The 21,413-nt window shown below is 39.1% G+C and overlaps 1 long non-coding RNA gene across 2 annotated transcripts in view; it reads right to left on the reverse strand.

Moving 5' to 3' along the window:
• Positions 1-1,071: 1,071 nt before the first annotated feature.
• Positions 1,072-21,413, reverse strand: part of LOC148184221 (uncharacterized) — a 54,238-nt gene continuing 33,896 nt past the window's right edge. For both annotated transcript variants that reach the window (XR_015772735.1, XR_015772734.1), the window contains exons 3-4: positions 6,330-6,438; positions 1,072-2,589 (exon numbers count right to left, since the gene is read on the reverse strand). This is a non-coding gene — a long non-coding RNA (uncharacterized LOC148184221). The remainder of the gene's footprint in view (positions 2,590-6,329; positions 6,439-21,413) is intronic.

Raw genomic sequence — 21,413 nt, forward strand, 5'->3', positions numbered from 1 at the left:
AGAACAATGAGCAAACCTTCACACATCAGATGTGACTATGTGCTTTTGTCTATCCTAATGGTTTGAGAGAAAAATCTTAATAAATCAACGTGAGATTTTTTTTTATTTTCCTTTTTTTTTTTCCCTTATTCTCTTTCTTACATCTTGTTGTCTTGATTAGATAAAAAATAATAGGGGGCTGTCAATCTGTTTTCTTTTCAGGTCCTCTCTGTCTCTTTCTAAATTAGTTACAGCCTGCTTTTTGTAGCTTTATAGCCAGCCTGACTTAATTTAATTACCATGACTTGTGTGGCTTAAAGATAAATAGTTTTATTCAGCCTGCCTACTTTTGTATAAGTTTTCCCTTTCACACATCTCTCTATATTTTGGCATTCAGAATTCTTGTCCTCTGTTCTTCAGTAGGTTAACACAAGGTTGGTTTATAGCATTGTCCTTATTTTGACAAAAAGGCCTTTGATGCCTTTAAGTCCCTGCTTTGCTCTGAGTCTGGGGGCCTTTGTGGGACACAAATGAACATTGACTGGGGCTCAGGAGCATGAGATGGAAAATACAGCCCTGTGTCCATCACCAGGGAGAAATCCTCAGAGCCTGTACTGCCATTATCCAAGATTTTTTCTTATTTTAGGAAAATACTTCAGAAAACAAAGCTGACATAAGTGGCTAGAAGATTTCTGGTAGCATAACTCTGTAACATGAAAATGCCTTCAAGGTGAGAACACAAATGCTTTACACAGAGATGTCCCCTGTGGTTTACACAGATCCCTGAGGTTCATGCCAAGATCACTGACAAATCCTTCTACCACCCTGAAAGGTGTGCAACCAGCAACCAGCTTATAAACTCCAAAATCCTACTTAAAAGAAGGGATCATCATGTTCCTTCCTCTCTGTCCAAATGGAGAAAGATTGACCAGAAAACCCTGAGTGATACTAAATAGTTTTTAAAAAATCAGATTTTGGTTCTACTACATTCCTGTAATCACTGCATTTTATTTAACTTTTTTTAAATCTCACATATAACACTGGGATAGATGTACAAAGACCATCTCCATATAAATACGTTGTGTTTTGCCTATGAACACTAAATACATTTTGCAGTAGTTTAAAAACAATTCTTTTGAGGCTTATTACAGTTCTTAATACAAATGTAGATACAAAATTTGAAGTGTCATTTCTTGTATCTGTGTGTCATCATAATGCTGCTTAGAAGAGCCTCAAGCCCTTTTTTAAAAAGGCATCTACTTGGGTTTAAAAAGAGTATATTTGAAGTCATTAGCAAAGAAAATTGCCAGCACTAATTCTGACCTACCACTGGTTTGAACAAAAAGAACAAACTGAAACTTAAAAGGAAACCCAACAATTAATTGTGTTTTATGAATATGTGTGCAAAATCGTTGTTACAATCAAATAAAATGCTGATATGTGCCAGATACCTTGAAGTTTCATCTGCCAGCACTTTGCCTCTTCCCACCCTTGTTAAGTAACTAACAAAAGCAATTTATACCAGCCACACCATAAGCAAACAGTAAAATAAAAACACTTTCAAGCCTTTGCTTCACTCTATTGGACACCTTTACCAATAATCACAATAATGTTCTATTAAATAAAATCATATACATACAATTTTATCTCAGTGTATAAAATATTTTGTTTCCAAATGGAATATTCAAATGCCTTGCTTCAGTATTGTTGGTCTATTTATCTGATGGCAATATTCCACAGAACTTACATGAAACTAACCTGAATAGCTGTAAAGCTCCCAGGAAGCTGATTTTCTTTGGAACAGATTATGACATTTCTTTAGGCCCAGAAAAAAAACCAAATCCAAACCTTTCATATAAATTTTTCAAGAAATATTGCAATCCTCAGAAAAATCACAGTTAACACATTCTGAGAAAACTCAAAACCTGAGGGCTTGAGGGTGTATTTCTCATACAAACAGCTTCACCTGCAAAGGAATAATTTCAAGACATCCAGTTGGAATGGTGGTTCAACCAGGCTTTCCCACTGTCTTTTTAATATTTAATGATACTTAATTGGAAGTTTTCCTTGGCTGAACTGCTGTATAACTCACAAATACAAACAGACCAGTGTCTGACAACTGAGGCAGCTGCTATCCTTGCTTTTAGCCCCACCTACTTCCTGTGTGCCATTGCCTGCATGGAAGGAAAAGATGACACAGGGAAGCACTTCCTGAATGGCTCAGGCTCGGTTTACCATGCTAACTTACACCCACAGTCTGGCAATTAAAAAACAAAATTAACACACTGTATAATAAAGAAAGCACCAGGAGTGGATATGAACAGCAGAAACAGATGAACATAAAATAGGACAGGAAATTTCTGTGGGATGTGGAATCTGTGCTGAAGGACTCAAATGAGAGTACCTGGGCTCCTTGAGAAGTTCTGAAAAAGGCAGAATGTTCCTGGCAACAGTGATTGGTCATTTCTGTACTTCTTTCTAGGAAGATGTAAACCTCAATCCTTTATGTGTCCAGAGTATTTTGACTTGAAATGCTTCACAAAAGGCTGCCAGGATGAGAGTACAAGGGTCCTTGACTTCATCTGGTGTCTATAGGTAGTTTCATGTTGCCTAAAAGTAAGAAAAGAGCAACCACGGATGAACTTTAGAAAATATCATTCCTTATTTACATATTTGTCTTTGTTACACCCTGTACAAAAATTATGTCACAATGAGATACAACGAGGGGAAAAAAAAAAAGCACAGATCAATTCACTGGTCTGAACATGGATCAAACACCGACTGCACTTGGCAAAAGAACACATCTGATCATTACTGCAGCCAGATTCCAGGAAACAAAGGACAGAGTATGGCACAGATTCCACTGCTCTCATCATGCACGGAAAACAGCTGATATTTTGAGGTTTTGAGGTTACAACATGTGGCTCTTCTGAAGAGCAGACTGCAACTTTGTTGAGGGGTTTGTTTTGTTTTCCAGCTGCAACCTGACATCTGACAATCTGACAAATTACATGTGAACATTTGGAAGTCATATTGTTCATCATGCATTACATATAATTGCTTGAACTTTTTACAGTGTGCAGTCATTAAAATGACTTCCACATTAATGGAGCACTTAAGAGAACCCTCACCCACGTGTGACCCAGTAAAGAGGAGTGTCTAACTCTGCAAGCACTTTGTCCTTTAGCAGAGATGCACAAGTGCCCTCTAAATCAGGGTGATGTTTGCAGTGGGTAGGAAGCAGGCCACCCTGTGATCTACAGACACATAAACATGCACCAGGATAAATTGTTTCTGGCACAGATTTACTTCACTCAAGATTCTCTGAGCAGCAGGGATACATCTGATATGTAAAACAGTAGGCCCCAGCCAATTAGGCTGATAGATAAGAACCTTTCCTTAATTTGTGCTGTAGAGTTTCTATGTGGTCTGTTCCTTCGATGGTTTCATGTTCCCCTCTGACTTCACTGAAATCCAGTTTTTATCAGCTGGGATAAGAGAAGGAAAAAAGGGAAGGTGCGGGAAGGGAAGGTGCGGGAAGGTGCGGGAAGGGGAAGGGGAAGGAGAAGGGGAAGGGGAAGGGGATGCTTTTGTAGTTCTATTCCTCAAAAAAACCCAATCTGTGAACAAGGAAAGTAACTATTATCCATGCAAGTGTAACTTTTCAAAGCATCCTGGTGGATTCAACCATTAATATCTAACAGCAGCAAGACTCAAGTAGGCTGCTTTGGAAATCTGCCTTGCCATAGTTGTGCAGAAAAAGTTCGTATAAAAATAGTCAAGAAAATCTCCCCCATCATGAATACCTCGCATTGATTTTTTTATCTGTGCATTACTCTTTCCAAAAGTTAAGAAAAATAAAATTCTTCTAAGCCAACATCTCCAGTGTGACTAGAGACCTGTGGGGAGTGCTAGGTTGTTGAGATGGGAATGTTTTAGTTCATGTTCCAGCTAGAGGAACTTATAAAATTTTAAACTGCTACCTGAATTATTCCACTACATCAGCAAAAGCAGCACCTCACACTTCTCTCAGTAATAATTTCACAACATGAACCTCAATTTTCATTTATGCCCCTAAAATAATTTCCATGGGGTTTTCCCTTCAATCTTGTGGCTCTGCATTAAAAGAAAAGGCCAGAAAGGCTTCATTCCACTGATGGGAGTGGAATATTCTGAGCGGCAGATGGAACAGCTCCTGAAACAACTCGGTCCATGGTAAAGGCAGTCATTCAAGAAAGGTTATAGGAAATATTAGAAAAAATGTTATAGGAAGCAAGAACTACCTTCTCATATACATCTACCTTAAATTAAAAATTGAAAGGCCTGGCAAAAGAAAAAAAAAAAAGAAAAAAATTTTACAGTTCTTTTAAGTATAGCATAGAAATTATTTTTGAGGCCTTACAGGAGGGATTTTTTTCTTTCTTCTTCTTGTTAACTTGATTTATTTTAATGTACTCTCAGAAGCTGCAGTCAAACTTCACACAAAAATTACTTCCAACAAAAGAGGTTCATACTTCTGGACAGAAAACAAGAAAGACTCAGATCCAAATTCCTCCTTTACTTCCGTGACCTAGGGCAACTACTGCTGCCTTTTAAAGTCTGCGTGCTTCTCCTGTCCCTGGTGATTGTTATTAATACAGGTTAGGGAAAGTGGTGATAAAGATCAATTCCCAACCTAGAAAAGAAACATTAACTGCTTCTTTCATGTCTTCCATAGCAAGGGAGCAGCTACAGTTTCAAATGATCCCCAGATGTTTACTACTCCTGGAGCTCAAAAGCAGTGTAGGTTTTCTCCACAGCCATGTTGGGTATTTCTGGTTATCCTGCAGACTTCAACCCCTTGTCCTCAGAAGAAAATGCAAAGGTCAAAAAGAAAGCTTGTGCAGCGTAGAAGTCCCCAAGGAAAAATAAACCAAGGATAGTCTCTTACTATTGGCCAGCTTAAGCTGTGCCTCTGCACACTAATGCAAGGAATTCCTGCAGAGATGGGTATGAGAACACTACAAGCTTGTCGCTTGATTACAGAGAGATTTCATGATTCCAGTAAAAGTAAAATGGCTGAGATCTCTCACAAAAAAGATGCTGTTTTTCTGGTGCTTTACAGCAGTGTTTTCCTATTCCTTCTGACTCAGAGCTTGGACACAGAATAGTCCACCTAAATTTGCAAACATGATAGCTAACAGAAAAATGAAAAAAAATTATTTCCTCCTTAGATAATACAGGATTAAGAATAATAAGAACAATTATCATTCTACTTCTCTTTCCTTTGCACTTTGTCCTAATTAATCCCTGATGATGTGAAGACTTACCTTTACTAAAACTTAGTCCCACTGGAAGCAATTAATAGTGATAAAAACAGGCACTTTCCAAGAGCTTTAAACAGATTTTTATCTCAAGAGCCCAACAATTTTGTCGTTGTTATAACCAGGTAAGGAAAGACAGAAGAAGAACATGCCATACAGGACATTAAAGTACTTCACCTTCTTGGTCTGCTGTGTTCCTTTCTCCTCTCATCTTCTGAGGAATGTTGGGCAAAAGATTTAGTGCTGCATGAACAGCAGAGATGGAGAAAAAAATACTCCAAACCATGGCAGGATTCAAATCCAATTTCTTACAGCTGCTACAGTGTGTATGACTTAGAGAAAGAATGGTAATGTTTTGGTAATGAAAACCAAAAGCCTCTGATCCTCATTTCAGGACAATTATTCTGATCAAGCACTCAGGTAACTGAGCTGGCTTCCTCTTTTTAATGAATGAGAAGATGCCAATATGACTTCACTGGATTAGCCCACATGGAAATTAAACATTTACATGTAATGTTACAGTTCTTCTTTCATGCCAAATAGGCAGGCCTCAAATTGACTTCTCTGCTCATGTGCAATGATCAGAATTAACTAAGTTGTTCAGTCTCTGCAGGATCACAATCAAAATACTCTCTGAAAGGTATTTTAAACAGAGGATGGAATTATTTGACCCTATTTCCTTTGCTGATAATTGAGAAGGTGGCAGGATGGCCTTGTAGACAAAAACGTGCTCCCGGTGCGAACAGCAGCTTTTGAGTAAGATCACGTTAACGCAGCACTGTTCTCCCAGTCAGTGCCCTGGCTCAACATGAAGCTGCTCTTTATTCTACTGTAAAAATATGAAACATCTATTTCTGAACAGAACAGCACCTAGTTCACACGTGAAACATTTTCATCTGCTAGCATCTAAGTGCTGATGAGTGTTAATAGTCTGTTAATTCTTGGGTACTATTAGCCATAAATTTGTTCAAATTGAACTGAAAATTCACTTACTGAATTACTCCTGACTACATACAATCTTACTTTTATCAAAGTCATGTTACTTACTGATCTATTTCACCCAGCTTATCAAAAACAGGTGGAAAGGGCTCTTAAATGCAAACACCACAGCCAGATGTCTTCCAATGTAAAGAGGCCAATATTCCTGCTGGGAAAGCTGAAAGAGACAATAAAGTGCATCACTGAATCTCTATTTACCAGGGAAAGGCACATCTATAAGTCTTAAGAAGTAAGTACAAATTGGAATCTCTCTTCCATAGCCCTGAAATGTGAAAGAGACACTAGAACTGTGCTGACAATTTGGTATTGTGCTTTGCTGAGAGAAAATGGTAGAACAGCTCGAAAGCAACTCAATAATTCCCACACTGTTTTTTCCACTTGCAATTCACTTTATTTCAGGTTTTCTTTCACCTTTCTGTTTTAGCACTTTAAGAAATTTTTAACTTACAGATTGCCCTTTCTTTCCCTCCTTTTTTTGCAATCCAGCAATTGTTTCCCTCCCATTTCACATTGGGGGAAGTTAATTTTCACAATTTGCTATATGGTTATAGAGGAGAAACATGAAAACACATGGAAAATATACATATAACAATTTAAAAGGTAATTTTTTTAACTTTTAGAATTGTAGAACTATTTTCATCTGAAAATCAGTTTCTTTGATAGGGATCCTGCTTCCAAGACAAATTCTATTGTTAATTAATGAAATTTTTTCTCCAAAATACCAATCAATTATAATTAAACACAGCACCACTTGGTTACTTGCAACATCAACGATTTCCCAAATCCTCCTGGGGTAAGTTGTCTTAAAAGCAAAAAGGACTTAAGAGTTTACAGAGCTCTTGTGTAGCTAGTGAGGACATCCAGGGAAGCACAACAGAAACAAGTTTCCAGCTGCACACCTCCCTGGGATTATCTGGCCAGTAAAAGTCACAGCCAGGGATGCACAGTCCCCTTCTGCCCTGACAGCATTAACACATCGTGGTTCTTTGCAGGGATTAAGATACAAGGACTTCATTCACTCTTCAAAAATAGATAAAAGCACACCTTAACTGGCCATGACAAGAATGAGACCTAACTGTATGCACAGAATTCAAAGGGGATTTAGAGACTTCCCAGAAATGGACCAGTTGTCGAAAAAGCATCCTTCTGTTTGCCCATCACCAGGAAAGGTAGTTACAACTCCAAGATACCAAACTGTGCGGCTTCTTAAATATTCTCTCATGTCCAAGATTATTCCTGTATCATTTTTAGGTGTTATTTTTGTATAGATTAGCTTGTGTTTTCCATCTGAATTCTCAATGAGACTGCAGCAGCAGTGTGACCTCGACCTTTTTATTTTCCTTCCTTTTTAATTTTTTTTTATTACTTAGCACAGATTTTAAGATAGGAAATGAAGACAATCCCTAGTGGTGCACACTTTAGCTGGGATGTAGTTCCCCTAAAGTCAGCCAGAGAGCCCACTTCCTCAAAGCAAAATAATCCTTAGGGTAAATATCCCAGGATCTGTAAAATCCATGGTTTCTAAAATTCATCTCCTTTACTCCATGAAAGAAGGCTATGAGGATTACGCATCTGGGAAGTTACAAAGAGCACTCTACTACAGGCAGTTAAACAGCCCAAACTTCCCTCCTGCAGCCTACAAAAGCAGTGGGTTTCACCTGCAGCATCAGCTGGGGAACTGGGGAGCAGATCCTGGGACACTTCATGCAGCAGGACAGAATTCAATAACAGCCTTTAGCAGTCAAGTGACACCTCGTGCCTTTGAAACACTGAGGTTTGCTGGCACAGTCTGTCTGCTTCCATTTGGGCACACACAGTGGCAGAGGAGCTGAGCCCACAAATGGCTCCATTGTGTGACCCAACCACACAGCTGCACCTCGAATACAAACTGTGGACAAGTGAAGACACTGTCCTGAGACAAACCAAAGCCAGCTCAAACAGGTGGACCAAAGTCCAGGTGTAATATGCTCCCTTTCCACCTTCCCCACAGAACATTTCCTGTTCTTCAGCATCCATTGAAGCCTTAAGGATGAAGGACACAGTTTAAGAGTGAAGAATTAGGTTTTGTGTCCTTCAGATGAGATGCAAATGGGAGAGCTGACTGTTTGCAGGCAGATACATTTTTATTTCATCTGTGATAACTGCATCTCACCAAACAACACCTGATTTAACAACCTCCTTAAAATGTACAGATTTCTGAAATAGGGATCAGGAAGACTTGAAAGAGCACATTATTGTTTCTGTTTCATTCTTCCTGCAGTGTTCTGGATGCAAAGCCCCTTCCCTGCGCTCCAGCACGCTCTCTTACAAGGTGAAGATTTGACTTTCCTAAAACATTGTTCACCTCTGAACAATAGGAATGAAGGAATGAAGCCCTGTCTGGTGGAATCTGCAGATGAAGTCAGTGTGGCCAATGGCCACAAGGACACAACCTGTGCCCTGCACAAGTGCAGTCAGCCAGGACAGCGAGCCAATTGGGTAAACAGAAAAATGTGGTGCAGATGGGCAAGAGGATTGCAAAATAAAATACACTGGCTTTAACAGGAAGCAGAAAAGCAGAAAGCTTAGCTTGTCCTTACACAATTCAAGCTACATTTGCCAGTGAACATGCTTTCAACTAATAGTGATCTCCACTGACCGCATTTTACATGAAATTGGAGAATAATCAGGTTTTTTATGTTAGAAATGAATACATGAAGTGCTTTGCAGGACCTCATACAATCTACTGTAACACTCTTGGCTTACTGAACACTTTGAAACACAAACTGAGCATTTCAGCAGAAGTTAACCCAGCTCAAGAGTCCTTGAAATCGGCTTTTATTCATCACCCATAGATTATCTACTCTCATGACTACTCCTCCTTTTCTGCACTATTATTATTATTATTCATGATTTGGCAGCAGCCAAGAAATTCCTCTGGGTTTCAGTGATGAAGTGCCTCATTTGGACTAATTGTTTCATTTACTGTAAAAGAACAAAGAAATATGTCAAAGCACATTTACTCTTTTGAGGCCACTTTTGGATATCTGTTGCCAATCATTAAGATTTTTGGAACTGAACACTGAAGACCGAAATTTCCAAAAGTATTTTAAGTCAGAGCAGCACACGGGAGACAAGGTGAAAAGAGCATCAAAGCTGTTGCATTTCACCTGGATGTCACTGATTTTCCCAGATTGCCTTGGCAGATCTCAGATACCAACACGGGTTGTACATCTTGGGTTGTAAGAATGTGGTTCAGGTTAAGCATACTCTGTTTGGCACCCCCCAAAAATTGAAAATCATTCTTTTAATGTGTACTTTTCCTTGGGCTGCGCCTGGATTGGTATCCATTTACACTGACTGCTCTCCAGTCTCCCACCCCAGTGCCTGTGTGGCTAACAAATTAAAGCTTTAGTACCCAGAGAATGTAATGTAATCTTTTTATTGCAAATTTTTATGGCATTACTTCCTTACTATATCAGTACTCAAGAACAATGTTTAGAGCCATTTGAATTCAACAATTTGCATCTTTCTGGAGACTATACAGTTGTTAAGGGAATACAAAATAGACCTCTGTCATTCTTTAAGCTGAGCTTCTTGTCTCATTGGCAAGCCACCTGGGATACTAATTCTGTGATATAAGTTTTTGTGCAAGAATGAAGCGAATTTGTTAGCTGCTACAGATGATTAACCATGAGACAAGTAGAAAAAATAAATTTTCACCCTTTTAGTATTTACCAAATTTACGACTTATTTGCTGTCTGTCAAACTGATATTTAAAACCAGAGGACACTTGAATTTTAAATGGCATTATTCTGAGAATTTGCCTGTTACAATAAAGAGTAGACGAGTTCATTTGGTATTTTTCTTGCAGAGCATAAAATAAACAGTATTTTGTGTCATGTCCCTGGGCTTAGTTGTATAAATATTGCTCTTTACCTTGAAGCCAAACAGATTATAGTTTTTCCCTTAATACTTGAAGAAACCTGAGGAAAAGTCTTCATATTGTCAGTTCTGTTTTCTCCTGGGAATTCACAGTCAAAGTGTCTTTCACAAACCACCCAGGCTGTAAAAAAGTCTGGAACTCCAGCTCATAGTGCATGGAGCAAAGGGGATTTTGACACTCTAAGGTAACTGCAATGGAGTTGTCCAGGCTCTCTCCAGTGCCCACAAGAGCAGGTGAGGTGAGTCCCTGTCTTGCAAGGGTTAAGAAACAACAAAAAGCTGATACTGATGATGGCAGGACCAAAAAGAAACTCAAGTACTTAGGTATAAAATCATCATTCCAGCAGCAGCCTAGCATTCTAGGTCTCTCCCTGATTCTAGGCCTGCTAGACAGCCTAAAGATTTCTCCACAGGGCAGGAAAAAGATTATTGAACACATAAATCATCATCTGCCCCCAGAGTACGCCCCAAAGTCTATTTATTGCAAAGGGAGTCCTGTGAAGGCAGATCCTATAACACCATGATTTCAAAAGGTATTTACCAAAATCCCATGACTGAAGTCCAGGAGTGCAGTTCAAGACCACATGCACAGGCACCTGCCAGGCCATTCCCCATGCCAAACAATCCATCCAGAGGAGCGAGCTCTTGCTCCAAAACAAGATCTTTGCAACCTGGTAACCTCCTCCCCCACATCCCTCCATCTGTCCTCCCTTCTCCCATTTCATATTGCCAGAGGCAAGGAAATATTCCACTTTTCACTGTAACTTCTCTAGCTTTATGATTTCCCCCGGCTTCCTATCATCAGGTTTTCTCAAGGAAGTTCCCTCAGATCAACCACCATTTTCTGACCAGGAAAGAGCCTGAGGCTCTAGTAAAACATGCTTGTCCTACCTCAAAACCTTGCTGAGCACAGGTTTCTGCTTTTATTTATTATTCCCATTACTCCAAGAGTTTCAAGCAAGTAATTTCTAGTACTCTGGTACCCTTTGTGCAACTTTTGCTCCAAGTCAGCAGGTTTTGTTTCTTTACCAATTTTAGACTCTCCTTAAGCCTCCTTGGATTTTTGTCTTTCCAGGCAAATTAATAGATTCCCCTCACTAGAGTTTGTCAATATTTTGGTTTTCCTTTTTTTTGTGTCTTTTGTACAGCCTAATGTAACTTTTTCAAAAAAAATCTTTTTAATTTCTTTTTTCTCTCTCTGATTCTGCTGCATTTCTGTATTTTTCTTTCCTCCTGGATTTCTCAGTCTCCTCTGAGCTGAGCTCCTTGGGGATACTCCTTCATGGGAATTCTGCTTATCACAGTCTTCCGGGTCAGGACAAAAACCCCAAAGCCTGTTTGGATCTTGTTTCTCGTGTTTATTAGGATGTTATCACAAAACTTGGCAGGTCTCTCCAGACTTTCTGCACAAGTTCAATTCACTACAATCTGGCTCATTTTCTTCTGATGGTACAGAATAGCCTTGTGGCTCACTTTGGCTTTGAAAGCACAAAATGGCCCTGAACCAAGCAGTTCTTTTATCTTTATACTCGTTCTTATCCAATTAACAATAGACATGTATATTATTTTTCTTAATGACCCAATGACCCATCACCTGTATGCTGCACTGTGGCATTTTCTGTCCAATCACTTACCCAAAAACCTCTAGGAGAAGAACATGAAGAAGAAAGAAGAAGGAAAAGTAAAAACACCCTAAATCCTCCATTTTGTCTTCTGCTTTCTAAACTAACTTCAACTCTAAATTTTAACTTTTTCACCCAGTTACTTAAGAAAACTCTCTAATCTACACACTCACACTTTCAGCTTTTCTATCTAACTTTAACAGTTGTTTGCTCATGAATTTCATGTTGTATGAAATTCAGTGTTTTTCTGAATCTTAGAACTAAGTATCAGAAACAAGGGCACACACTCTGTGTCTCAGACTCCATCACCTAACTCTTCAAAAGTGGTGTCCCTTGGCTTGATTCCACACTGTAGCTTCCTCCACATGGCATTTGCAATGCTTTGATCATTCTCTGCCCTTGTCATTTTGTTCCTCCACTGGGAAAAATATACTAACACAGAAACCTTCCACTCTAGATAAAGGGGCCTCCTTGGAGACACTACCTGTCATGTTCAGTTTTACATTTGGCCTTGTTATTGACGATGAATGTTGGCTACTTGTGGAAAGTGGGGACATAATTCTCACCATAAAACATTTACCAGAGTAAACTCAACCCTGCAAACAAATTGATGCATACAAGGAGAACAATATAAAAGCTAGCAGCAGGGCACAGGTTTATTTTATGCAGATGTACAGTTTGCATATTATGGGACTCAACAGCACTCAAGTTTCCAATAACTTCTCTTTTTTGCTTGACCAATTTTGTTCGGTACTTATAGGTCCCTGAAGAATTCTGAGCTGTTATTACAAACATATACATTACAGAAGGAACACGGCCTGACATTCATAGCTGTTTAATAAGGTTTTCATCAGCTGCTTGTACTGACATTTTTCATTTCTCTTAAGCCCTGCTTTAATGTCTCAGTCTTCATTTGATGCCATGAAACAAAAGGAGTGGAATATTACACGGAATGTGTTTGTGGCTGAATATCAAAAGAATCACACAATGCACTTGGAGCATGAAGGCTCTGTAGGCAATTTCCATTCCTGTTTGCATATGCAATCTAGACTGGAAAAGCCTTCCTCTTGTCCTATATCAGATCAACCCCATCAAAAAAAAAAAAAAATCTCAAATAATTGAAAAGAATTGAAAAGAATACTGAGATACACGTCTAACATTCAAAAATAAGCATGCCTGTTTGCATCAAGAATTTGGCGAAATTTTCCAAGAACTGCACTTGTGAAACTGTCCACCTCAAGCTGATGTTCAAAAATCACCCATCTCAAAGAATATGAGCCAAAGCAAAGTTTCCCTGTATCACAGAGGAGTGATTGTAAAGTTCTAAACTTGAATTATTTGAGCTAATAAAGTTGGCAAAGAGAGGAAGCAGTTCTCTATCTTACCAAGATGTCAATAAAGGGAGGATCTGATGGCTAATTAAGGTCCACTAGGATCCGAGGCAAGTTTCTTCTGGCTCAAGGGCACAGCTCTGGCTCATACAAGCACATTTTAGGTGGGGCTACATTTACAAAAGAGGGGTCTGTGCCCAAAATCAAATTGTTTGTTATGACCCAACCATAAAAACCTAAAAAAAATAGAAGGAAAAAGCCCTGCTAATATTCTTAACTCACAGGTCAATACTAGTGGTGTCTCTACATCCCTGTCAGCCAAGCTTTCCCAGCAGAAAAGAGGTTGAAACAAGATCCAGTGCATTTTTTCTAGATATTTTGCTACTTTGGTGGGGTGTAACTCTTCAACATGAGACACCCCATGATATGAAGGGGTGAAACAGTGAAGCTTCACAGCCTGTGCTTGAAAGAGGTGAAAAGAAAGTCTTCCTACAGATGCAATCCTGCTGAACACTTCCGTTCACTTCAGTGGATTTCTATCAATGGCCATTCTTACTACACCTCTCTTTTCCTTAGCTCACAGCTTAGCTCTGCTGCATGGGGTTGGCTTTGTGCCATCTACACTTTACCTCCAGCAGCTGTGATGGATGAAGGACTCAGACACACAGCCCCCTTTCCTGAATTTGGACATGCTACAACATTCTGGACAAATATGGTTTCTTTTTTGGATCCCCATAAAGATCAGCAGGCACCATGAAACCTCAGCTGCTTTTGCTCAGCTCTGATACCCAGCACTGCCAGAAGAGGGTTATGCTGAAGTGTCCTGGACAGCTTTACAGATTGAAAATGCCAGTGTCACCACACCTCAGAAGAATCTCAGAAGCTGACTGCTGATACAATAAATCTGAAGATATATCCAACAACAGCGCAGAACAAAAAAAAAAAAAAAAAGCTGTGAAGGGCAGGGAGGAAGCTGTAAGAAAAAAATACCAGGTAGGGTAAGAAGCTTGGAGTTGGTGTTCAGTATTAGAAACATTGCCTAATTGCTTTACCAAGACCTCTGCATTCATAGGTCATGCAGGATGCTCCTGAGAGTCTGTCGGCCAAAACAATTCCCCAAGGCCCTGATATCTCCAACCTGGCAAGTAACCCTGCTGCCTACAGATATTCCTTTTAACATCTGGGGTGATGGTGATGCTGTCCATACAAATACCCACCAGACTTCCTAAGTCACACCCAGTGGCACATCATTGCTTTGGGGCCCAGTACCAGTGTGTAATCAGAAATAAATGCAGCTGGGAAAACATCCATCACTCAACAATCCAACTATATTGTCACAAAGAGATGATTAAAACAAGGCCCAGATTCCTGCTTTGATGGTCACTTACTCAGGGAAGGAACAATTCTGAGTCTCTTTAGTCTTTGTTAATATAGGTATTAACAGTTAGATCCCAGATTTTATCTGTCTATAAAATGGAGCTCACGTAGTTTCTAGGAGTGTTCAGTGATGGTATTTGATGTCACTTTGCTCATTTGTCAGAAGGAGCAGTAATTTTGTTATTGAATTTTAATTTGCCATGGCATCTATGTAAGACTCTGCCAATTGCCAAGTTTTGTATCTGTGCTAAAACAGTTCTGCTCCTACAGTCAGGTCCAAGTCTTATTAAAATTAAGTGGGTATTTTGAGCATGTTTTGAGTCACCTCTGATTATTTTAAGCTTTTGTTTGTATCACCAGACAAAAACACCCCCTTAACCTAAAAATAGTCAAGAAATATATAATAATTACTTTTTAAAAACCTGCAATTTACAGTGACATTTAACAATTTTCCAGAGCTGCAATTTGACAAGTATGTAATTACATCTGACCAGTGATAATCACAGACACAAATAAAATAAGGCACACTGAGGCTGGCCTTCCTTAATTGAACTTCACAATTAATTATCCTTTTTCTGTGTATTATTTACAATCAAGAAACGATCTGTAATCAATTCTATGATTCTATCCTATTTTGTATATGTTTCTTAGTTGTTTAGTCTGAAGGGACTGCTCACTTCTCATCACCTTCACTTGTGCCACGAAGCACAATCCATAACCAGGTGGGAAACCTGGGAGATCTGAGATGGTTTCAGTCCCCTGGACTTCAGACCGTGGCTCCCATCTCTTGTGATGAGAATGACAACATTAAGCTTTCCCCTTTAGCTCATGTAGAAACAATGGATGTGGTTCAAGCCTGAAAACAGTGAAATATATACAAATATATAGCTGAATATATAAAAAGTGCTACCTACAATTCCATGGGAACAGTTATTAAGGCAAGCTATGATGGAACGCTTATCCCCAAGAAGAACTTCCACTTCTAATGGAGAAGTATAACCTGCCTCCCTAATTCGTTTTCCCCACAGAGCTTTGTTTTCCACCCCCAGCTTTATTTTAGCAGTTAATGAAGTCATTATAAGTCTTTCTATTGATTTCAGTAGCCTCCCATAGAAGACTCCAGCCCTGCCTCTGGCAGCTGCTTTCAGTTCTAGTGGCTAAAAGGAATTTGTTAGTTGTGCAGCATTACATATTAATTTATACCACCAGGTCTGACAGTCTGCCTGGGAGGCAGAAAGGCTGTAATTTAATATTTGAAGGTATATTATGTTCATTAAGTGATATGTGTACATTACCTGACTGTAGACATTAACAGAAATTAATTTTCACATAAAAGAGCGCAGTATAAAGTAATGAGAAATAAAGGAATGCTGGTAACCACACAGTAACAAAATATTCTCACATCCACAGGTGCCCCCTGAGAATTGTTACCTCATGCCCTGCCTGATACAAGTCCACCAACAGTGGGTTTTGCTGTCTGAGGTGACTCACCTGGAATTAGCTAACGCTTCCAAGTGAAGCCAAGAAATGTTAACATTTTAAAGAGCTCAGCAATACAATAAATCCTCATACTGGATTTACAGTATTGGCATCACATTTATCTTTGGTATCTGTGATGTTTTTCCACATGAGGTATGAAAAGTGACTGAAAGGTTACAATTGTACCCTAGAACATGCCTATACCACAACTAAAACCTCTTTTTCTTCCTCTAATCCCAAAGCTAAAATGACTTTGTCTTCTGTATCGATCCACCAATACCTCATGATCATCATGAGGTATTAAAATTATATTCTGTAACAAGCAAATTGGCACGCCACATTAAAAAAACACCTACTGAAATGACACAAAAGTAAATGCAAGAACAGAAGATTCTTATAAATTATAAATAGAATATAAATTATATTATAATATTATATTAAATGATAAATATTATAAATTATAAATAGATTGCCATTCCTATTGGATATCAAACATCTGACTTTTTCACAGCATGTTTATTCGTTCTTTGGTGTATACTCCTTAGGATAGATGATTTCTTATGGCAGCAAGTTCTGTAAAAATTTGCATGCCATAAATTTAGACAAAAGCACAGGAAAAGATGCCTGGGCCTAAAATCTATTGAAACACAAAGGAATATTTCGATGCTTTGGATCAGTACATGAGTACATTTCCTTCCTTATATTATTCACCTTCCACATTATATATATATGTAATCTACATAGACATATGTATACATCCAGAACCTTTTCTGCAAGAGGGACTTCATATTGAGAATTGAGACATCACAGCTTTCTCAGCATCCTTCACACTCTTCCCTGTTTTGCTATTGCCTCCAACAACCTATTTCTGTCCATTTTTATGAGACCAACTGATCCAAACGCACCTCTTGCTAACACCACATATTTACAAATGCATTGTAGTGATTCTGAAATTCCTGATTCCTCTTTGACTGAGATCCAGGGCTTCCAATGGCATGTCTACATTCTCACATCAGAAGAAGAGACTTCTCCTTGGATCTACTTAGGCTTCATGTATCAATAGCAAACATCTGGCAGTGCCCTGGAAATTGTATTCCACCTTACAAGTATGAAATGGGTTTTTCTACAGTGTCAGTGGGAACTCACATTTTTAACAGCTTTGTGCTCCACTGGCCCTCAAGAAGAAAGTGTCCAGGTTTTAGCAATAAGTACAATTAATTTATATTCCCTAATTATGATTTCCATAATTTCTGAAATAATACACCTCAGTGTAGGCTTATAAGCATGTGCCATAGAAAGCATTTAACCTGCACTTGTGTTATTTATCACCCACATGACTGAATGCATTGAACAGAGGAGCACCAATGAAAAACTACTAAACAAATAACCCTCTAACAACCTACACGTATAATTATTCACATTATAATAACTTTATGCAAACTTAAGCACTGCCATTCTTACACAAGTCTTCAAATCCCTGTATGTGGGTTCTGAAGATTCTCTGACCCTCACAGGCAATTTTATTAAGCAGTGAGAATTTTCAGAACTTCTCCTCAAAATAAAACTATAAAATCAAACAGAATAACAGAAGCAAAAGTCAGTAGAACACTAAGACTAGAGTAAATATTACAGAATTATTTCCATTTTTCCCTGGCTGTTTTTGTTTGGAGTTTTTTTTTATTATTATTTGAAGATATTTCAGCTGGTGTAAATTAGAATTTATCCTTTTCAGTCTGAAGCAGAGCAAGACATTACCTACTCAACAACAACAGCAACTAAGAAGCCTCTCCAATGTCAGGGTTTATCTGCCGGTTATCATGGAGAGCTGTGATGCTGATGGAATGTGAGTGCAGATCCTGCCACTTTGACCACATTGCCTTTCCAAACCTTGTCCCAAATGGAAACAAAAACCAGTTGTGACATCAGAAACCTGATTAATTGAGAGTGGCATTCTGAGCCTGCTGCTGGTGACCCAATGACTGGGAGTTGCCCTGGAGGTTTAAAGTCTCGTGTCCTTCCCAGGGTGGCAGTCACAGATACAACAAACCCGTCCAGTTAAATTACATTAGCCTGCTACTGTTTACAACTGTGGGCATCACACAGGGTCTGCCCATTGTTTGGCACAGACAAGCACAACAAGCCCTGGCATCTGAAGCTGCTGAGGGATTGCCAGCCCCTGGTGCAGATGGTGGCAGCTCGACAATGCTAATTACCGATGACATTAATGATGAGGTAACCTGTCTCTCTTCAGCTAATAAACAGATGGAATGTGTTTCCTATTATTTTTTTTTCCCCAGATAACAAATTGTTTCTTAGATAACAAATTGTAGCTTTAATGATGGAGAGCAACAAAACCATATTATCTGTTCTTTCAAAAAATTTGTTTTCCGCTAATTGCTCTAAACAATCAATAAGAGAATTACAACTGGCATCCCCCACTGAGAACAGAAGCAGAGGAGTCAAAGTCAATTAGCTTCCTGCAGCACGATGCACTCAGATGTAAAGTCATTACAACAGAGTGTAAAAGTCAAACTACAAAGTGTGCAGCTTCAGGAACAAAGCAGGCTCAGATACAAAGTCTAACAGAGGGCTTTTAGTAACTGTGAATTGTTCATGTGCCACTGCAGTTTCCAGTTTTCCTTTAGATGCTTCCAAGAAAGGACAAAAGACAAGGTAAGAGGGCATCCTTGGATCATGGGAGCCCAGGAAGGCTGTAAGCCTTCAGAAGTCATGACCAAGAACCATCTCATCTACAGAATAAAAGGAGCAGATAATCAGCTCTGTTTTCTGTCTCAGAACAAAAATAATAAATGTGGAAAAGCCAAGAACACTATGGGGGCTAGTGAAATATTCTACAGGTGGCAGTGTTAGGTTTACAGGTGGACTCAGTGATGTTAGAGGTCTTTTCCAACCTAAATGATTCTAGGACCACCTGTATCAGGAAAAAATTCAAGCACGTAAGACTGACCAATTCTGCTGGAATGAGTTCTCACTACTCTTTTATTTCATTTGCCTCAAAAGCCTGGAGTTTTAGATGTACTTTTACTTTTTAGACACAATTCACGCATTATTTGGTAGTTCTCGGGCATTCAATTAGAAAGCAACATTTTAACACACTTTGTGCTGGACATAACTCACCTTGTGTATTGGAAGACTGAAGTCTCCAATATTTTACAGTAATTCCTTGTACACTACAGTGAAAAAACTTATATTTTGCCGTTGAAAACTGAAATCATAGAGGTTTACATGAGCCCCTGACTGATTTAACTTCTCTGCTGGGCCGAGTTCCTCACTATTGGTAAGGAGTGGCTTTGGCACAAGCTGCTCCAATGACAGCATTTGCCTCCCCCAGGCCTTTCCATCAGGACTCTTCCCTGCACAATTTCTCTACAGCAACATCTTTAATTTTACACAGGGTAAAAATTGCTGGCCACCCAAGATCTTAATTAACTGAGCAATCTTCTCAGCAGTGAGGTAATGCTGTATTTGAAAACACATTATCTCCTCGCTTTATGCAGTGGCACACAAAGGAGTCCACTCACTTTTTCATGCATGTACAATTGCAAAGGCATCCAAAAGTTCTGTTTAAGGCCACCTACCACTCCTTTTCCAAGAGTTATCAGAAACAACACAGCCAGCCTATTGAGAAGTGAATAATAATGAATGGCTGTTCAGGGCTAGGAAAGGTTTACACACATCCTCACAGCTCCCCTTATTCAGAGCTGGTAAATAACGAAAGCGTACAAGCCCTATAGCCACTCATTCAGCACCATGTTGTGACTCCCTCTGTTTATTTCCACTTGCCTCGAGCAAGTCAAGTTCTAGTGACCTTTTTTTGGCCACTATATATAAAACTGGTGTGTGTGACCTCAGTACAAAGCATTACATACCTTGTACAAATCAGATAGTACAGTCTGTTGACCATCAAATTCCTTGACTGGGCTTATGGTGCTTTGTCTACACACTGATAACTAATTAAGTTTTGTTGAAAGAGAAAAAAAACATTTTGTTTTGTTTTGTTGCAAAACACTACTAATTCAGTGGCTGTTCTGCTGCAAAGCAGGGAAGGAATGAAAAAAAATTACCATATTTAACAGTTCTCAGCTCTTCTCCTTGGCCAGGATTCTTGTGGAATGAAGGCAACATTCTTCCACGGCTGTATGCATAACAACAGTTAAGTTAAGCCACCTGTAGAATACGGTCTATTTTCCTCTGCAAAACAGAGCATGTGGTGCTTGGAACGGAAACTTGATACAGGAGGAAACATCTGTCATATAGACTCTTGTTTACAAAGCCACTGACAAAATTTTAAATATTGCTCCGAATGCCTTGCTTACTTTTCCAGCAGAAATGTTTTTTTCCTGTGCTAACACAAGACAGATTTCCATGGAATGCCGGCTGAGTGCTAACATTTGCTCTTACAACATATCCCTCTACAGATGAGACCAAATTCTGCTTTCATTCTCATTTTGGCAACTACTGTATAAGTAATTAGTTGCACTGTGTCGTTCTAAATCACAAGTTTTGCTTATAAATTTTAGCATTTCTCTCATGTTAGCTTTTCTTCCTTAACGCTGGAATCTTCATATTTTATTTACAGATACACAGGGTGAGCATCTAACAAAACTTACATCAGTTCTCACTGTGCAACTTTTGTTCTTCCTTCACACACCTGAAGTGGTTACACAAATGAAAGGAAATCTTCCCTCACACTTTTTGCTCATCTGGGTCACCTGAAATGCGCTGTGCAAAACGCAATTCCTGCAAAGAGAACCCCAGTTCACCCCTCTTCCTGCACTCTGCTTCACACTTGGCTATGCACACAATGTGGTAATTGCTTTTGCTTGATTTGTTCAAACAGCCATTTTCATGACGTGACAGCCAGGGCACTAATATATTTATGCCCTTTGTAATCGGCCAGCACTGCTTGCAATTAGGTGCAAAGTTAATTAAGTGCAATACATCTAATAACTGCCTGCCAGGAACTGTAAAGTCTGATTTAGCGCATGAACTGTCAAGGTGTCAGAACAGTGTGCTAAAATATAAGTTGCTAACAGAGAAACAATCCTGACACAAACCACAGAAAGGCACAGTGACAGTGAGTGAGCTGAGGAAAGGAAAAGCCAAGTCAAAACTCATGATTTCCAACAATGGGACATGACCCACCTGCATGCTGATAAGTTGTATCATGCTTAATGGTGCGATAAATTGAAGTATTCTTTTGTTTACCAGCCACTGTCTTCTCTTATCGACAACCCTTCCTTCAAGAGCTATACATATATGGCACAGAACTTTTTAAAGCCTGGAAATAATAGTAAAAGAACAGATCCTATTTTTTAATGATGCATAAAAAGGGTTATAAGAGGATCTCATTTCATGTTCACAGACCTAGTTTTGTC

The sequence above is a fragment of the Pseudopodoces humilis genome, chromosome 6 (assembly GCF_049639895.1).
Source record: "Pseudopodoces humilis isolate 2021_Gansu_Grassland_sample_001 chromosome 6, ASM4963989v1, whole genome shotgun sequence".
NCBI classification, from domain to species: Eukaryota; Metazoa; Chordata; class Aves; order Passeriformes; family Paridae; genus Pseudopodoces; species Pseudopodoces humilis.